A 6,254-nucleotide genomic window follows, 5' to 3' on the forward strand; every position below is an offset into this window, starting at 1 on the left:
ATTACTAGACTTAGTGTAAAACCATTCAAACGGGAATACCAACGGTCTAATCTATACGGAAAAAAAAGAGAAACACTTATGAACTGCATCAACAAACGACAACCACTGAACATCAGATTCCTGACTTAGAACATATGCAAGCAAATGAAGAGGTTTTAAATGTTATAATATAAGTACCAACCTTCACCCTTACCTGAAGCAAATCCATTTAATTCAAATATTTATTGTCATATAAACTCTGAACAATAAGTTTGTGACAAATAATATAAACATACACAAAATACATTTAACAAACAAAACCATGAAAACAAAAAAAGCAAAAAAGCAAAACAATCTATCTATATGATATATAAATATATTTTATGAATAAATCAAGAGTCCCCTGTCCTCAGTTCAAATGCCTGTTTAAAATAGGACCCTAAGCTTTCTACTTCTTTTGAGGTTGATGGACAAAGAAGATATTTAATTTTTTCATTTTCTTGCCAGGACATAAAATCTGGCATATGTTTAATTACATTTCCTATAAATATATCTCTTAGTTTAGAATTTTTTTGCAGTATAAAATAAAATGGGCTTTATCCTCCATTGTATTACATGATGTGCATAGTCTTTTTTCTCTAGGTATTTTTAAATGTCTTCCTTTTTCTATCATTAAATTATGATCGCTAATTCTCATTTTTGTTATGTTGCTTCTCTTTTCAAAAGATTTACAGTTTAAGTAGTTTTCCATTTCTAAATTTTGCTTTAAACTTTTATATAAATACAATTTACTTTTTTTTTTTTTTTTTTTTTTTAATGAATGAATGAACATAATACTTGCACTGGCGTCGTTAATCCATCTCCCACCTCATCATGCGGCATCGTTGACAATTGAATGAAAGAAGATTTTGGCTATGCGCATATCAGATAGCAACTGATAGGCAGATTGGCACAAAACCATACTTAAGATAAAGGTCAACAATGAAAATGAAAAAAACAACTGTAATCTATATGTTATGTCCCTCTTCTTCTTTGTTATAAGAGTTGGGTTCCCCTCTACGTTGATTTTTCAAGAGTTTTTTCAGAGTAGAGGGTCAGCAGGTATAAATCACAGTTATTGTAAGATTGTATGGATATGTACAAAATCTAAAATAAGGGCATATAAGTATTTATATTAAAGAAATAAAAAAGAAAACTCTAAACACAAAGACAAAAAAAAAAGAAAAATGAGCGTCCATACTCCAAGGCCCTAGTGGGGTATGTCGCAAATTGCACGTTTAAACAGAAAAAATGAAGATACATGTATATAATTCTTATTCTTGTCGAAATATGACCAAAAAAGAATGCTTGGTAATTTAAATAAAATACGCAGTTATTTAAACGGACATAAACAAGTTTAGTAAAGACGCAATTATAATGTTTAGTTAAAGTTTAATAATATATCGAATTGAATAGAAGTTCAACAAACATCTTTAGACTTTGTTCCCATGTTTCTGCATTGAATTTTGTATGCATACGGAATCTGTGTTTTGCTATTTCTTTAAGATATAAACTTTTGTAACTTTACTTTGATCCTTCACGCTATTACCCCTTTTTTTTTAATTATTATTAATTTATATTATTAAACACAGATGCGATATATTTATGAACTTCAGTATGTTAAGTTGATTTAGCAGTATAACACGGTTTATGAAATATGAGACCTACTTTTTTTCATATCGGTCTGCTTCATATAATGGGAAGTTCACTCTAAACAATGGTACCGGCCATGCAAGGGCTGTATAGCCAGTCAAGGTCGTTAAAAACTTCCATCACGATAAACAATGGTTGAATACTAGAACTGTTCGTTTTTTTCTAAATAAAAAGAAAAAGACTTGAATTTAAGATAACAACGCATATCTATTATATAATGATATAACAACTTAAACAGGTAATCTATTGTAAGCAACTGCCAATGAAGATTAAACATCTTTTGTGACAACCCTCGAAATAAAACCTGTATACGAATTAAACTAACAAATATTTACTGAACAAGTTCAACTACAGGTTATTTTTAAAAGATTATAATTTACGTCTGTGGGAACAAATGGATGCACAGTCATATTAAATTGGCCTTTAAAAGCTATTACAAATTTATGTACCTGTGAATGCCCGGTCTTATATGTCAAGGTTGCATCTCCAAAAAATATTATATGACCTTCTACAGTTGACTGAATAAGTATTTAATGCTTAATGGTCTCATGAGTCGACTCATATTTTAGGACGATATAATGTTAAAATTTTGAACTTTAAACTGACAGTAGGTTGTATTTTATCGCTTTGCGGTCCCAGATTTGAATTCAGTCATAGGAGACTTGTTAACCCGTCAACGTCCAGTGACAACTAGTTCAAGCATATCTTGAACTAAAAACAAAATAATGAACAGTTCAATCAAGACAATGAAAGAAAATGATGTACAACAACTTAAATAAGTGAGGATAGAGAATTAAGAATATAGCCAAATAATCTAAGATCAACTTTGCATGCCGAAGTTGGAACCTTTGTTTAAAAAAATCCAAATTTAATCAACTTTAATTTAAGAATGGTATGATATAAATCATGTCAATACCGAGGCACTGACACTGATGATACCCTCGTTTATCGACAGCGCTTGAAAATGAAAATAACACTATATTTGTTCTGCGTTTCTGGGTTTACCTCCATCAGGAACGATTAAACCTTACAAAAAAAAGAACTGAATGAGGTATTAGTAATTACTTGCATACTTAAGAGCGCTTATGGTCAAAAGGAAATCTAAAAAAGGACAGAAAAATCCACTCAAGGTCAAGTTTAATTTGGTTGGCACGAAATGCATGCACACTTTATGAAAATGCCACTCTTTTTTTATTAGTTTTTTGTTTTCTAAGAATAAAGTCACTCAACAAGAATATCTAAAGAAAAAACTTCTTTCGACACTAGTAGCAATTCGGCGATTATTACGACGAACAGAACTATTTCATTAATTCAACTCTTTTCCCATATTTAACTTTCCATACAATTAATAAAATTGTGTCTGTCCAATTTGCAGACAATAGCAGGTGGTTTTTTTCTGATAAAATTTTCAATCGAATTGCCTTGATAACATGACTTCAACAACTGTTTCAATTTGTTTGCGGGGCATTATCAATTATGACTGTATTCGGTTATTTCCGCTAAAAATTCCCAAGTTTACCGAATCTGAACCACCATCATCACATACATCAATCATTATCATCACCATCACTGATCATCACCTTCATCAGCTAAAAAAACGTATAATGTTGTGACCACTGCATATTATGTCCCGACAACTGCATATAATGTTGTGACCACTGCATATAATGTCCCGACAACTGCATATAATGTTGTGATCACTGCATATAATGTCCCGTCAGCTGCATATAATGTTGGGACCACTGCGTATAATGTTGTGAGCACTGTATATAATGTTATGAGCACTGCATATAATGTAGTGAGCACTGCATATAATGGTGTGAGCACTGCACATAATGGTGTGAGCACTGCATATAATGGTTTGATCATTTCATATAGTGTTGTGAGCACTGCATATAATGGTGTGACCACTTCATATAATGTTTTGACCACTGAATATAATGCTGATCATCAACATAAGGCAGTCATGGCGTTCCATAGATTATGAATACTGTAAATTCAGAAATTATTGCGTGCATTTATTATTGCGATTTTGTCATTTTAAACTTAAATGCGATTTTATTTTTTACGATTTTGAGCTAAAGTCCTGCTTAGTTCAGATAAAATATTACAAAATGCGAATTTTTATTACTGCGTTTACAACTCTGACGCATTATTCGCAATAATAAAAATCTCGTAAAATTTCTGAACTCAACCCTAACCCTTACCCTAACTTTATACCTAACCCTAACACTAACTCCAACCCTAACCCTTAACCCTAACCCTAAACCTAACCCTGACCCTAACCCTAACCCAAACGGATACTTATGTCCCATTATAGTTCTTTATGAAGGAAAACAAATATATCTTAGTAAAAATTAATATTTTTATATTAATTTAGAACACTATTCAGGTTCATACATTTTATTATCTGCAGCTAAATCAGACCCAATTCCGTTTCATAATGATTCATGATTATGTGTCTGACAATTGTTTAGGGGATTCATAAAACAAATACTTATCACATGGAAAAACACCAATTAGAAGATATTACATCATAGAGCGTGCTCGATTAAACTTTCATTTGTCATGATTATTGAAAAAAGACTTTAAATATACAGTCCGGTTACAGAAATGGTTATGGTGGACATACTTGTCAGGTTATGCTCATGTATCCACCTGCCATAAGATTTCTGTAGTAAGTTCATTGCATGATCAGTCTTACGTGGCTAACAGTATGGATACCTGTTGGTCTGCAAACATTATGGAGGAATGCCCGATGAACTTGTATGCCTGTTGTTGGAAAAGAACCAACATTTCAATGTCTCGAATGTTACAGGTCTACTGAAATTATGATCACTTCCCATCAAATGCTCTCCCAGACACAAAAAAAAGCTCCCTACAAGGCCTTGATCCGACAGGAGACTTACCTAAGTTTGTTCACAAATATGAAAGTCAAAGGTAAACTTGTATGTTTTTTTTTAAAATTATTGATAGATTGTATAAAACAAATAATTTTAGCCTCTTTTCACGATTGACATATTCTGTTAATGAATTCGATGCATATACATTTTAATTGGACATGAGGACAATTTCCTTTTGATAATCACAATGCATTATAAAATCTGATAGAACACTTATCATTCATATTTCTCTATTTACAAAAATAAACCCACAATAAACAAATGTAGTTCCCTTATTTCTTAGTTATTCGTGTTATTTCTTTATTAAGCTGTCTCTGTTTCTTAACACACTGGCAGATGAATTGCACAAGTCCAATAAGTATGACCGATATTTTTAGTTCAAGAAACTAATCAGAGTTATCTATCTTTTTACGCTAAATCATTTCTGCTGCAATTCTTCACAGTAACGTTAGACTGAAGACAATACATAATTAAATAAATGTGAGAAAATTTAATAATAAACACAAATAAAGTATTGCAAAGCCTCAATGAATGATTTAATTGTAGCTCATATCCATAAAGTAGTTCATTGGTTTTGGAATTGAGAAAAAGTGAGTTTCGGGGAGTCTTGTTTTTCAACAGAAATAAATAAAAGATGGTTGCAAAACTGTATAAGACAGTGGGATGAAACAAGTTTTGGTAAATAAAGTTTAACAGGAGAATCAGAAGAGAATATAAAAAGGTTTCGATTCTCTCTGTCACATTTAATGAAAAGACTAAACACAGGATGAACATATAACGAGTTTGTCTCTTTTCGGGGGTTTGTACGGAATGACAAAACGATTCAAGAAACAATCACAATCCATCAGTCAAAAAGTAACCGACAGCCCCAATGATCTAAAACGAAAAACAATAAGAAGACAAACACCTATTCACAAAACACTACATAGAAAAACTAAAGACTCAGCAACACGAACCCCACCAAAATATTGGGTTGATATCAGGTGCTACAGAAGGGTAAGAAGATTCTACTCCACATTTGTCATCTTTCGTGTCTCATGTCGGAAGTACACATTTTGGTGCTACATGTTTGTATGTCACAGTTGATTACAATTAAGCAGACGGGATTATTTCTACATATCGATATCCGTGTTCATCCGTGACACAGCTATCCCATTTCCGGGTAACCAGCTTATGCGGTACGTAAAACTTTCAAAGGAATGACCTTAACTTTATCACAAAGATCACATACTTCAGTAGCATCTTTGTAAGCAGCAACCCTCTAAAATAAATCAACTTGGGTATTTATATACAGTATTTGTTGGAATTCTTGTTACTTTGAAATTGAAAATTAACAACTTAAAACTGAATGACTGTCAGAGAGCCAAGGGCACTGGATTGAAGATACAACACTATAATAATAATAATAATAGATACATGATGAGCAATATCTAAGTATGGCTCCAACTGAAATCTTATTTTCACTACTCCGAACGCATTATCATACAGCACAAGCATTTGTCTTACTGGTAGTTTTTATTTTACCTATATACCTAATAGGCTATATATAACGTGCGGACACCTCCCGTTTTTTAATTGAGTTCGCGTAGTTCAATCTTTAGAATTTAGTGACTATTGTTCGTTATCATCGCTTGGAATTCATCTTTGCAAATTTAATTTGTAATAAAAAATTCTTAATTA

Source organism: Mytilus edulis, chromosome 1 (assembly GCF_963676685.1).
Source record: "Mytilus edulis chromosome 1, xbMytEdul2.2, whole genome shotgun sequence".
Lineage (NCBI taxonomy): Eukaryota > Metazoa > Mollusca > Bivalvia > Mytilida > Mytilidae > Mytilus > Mytilus edulis.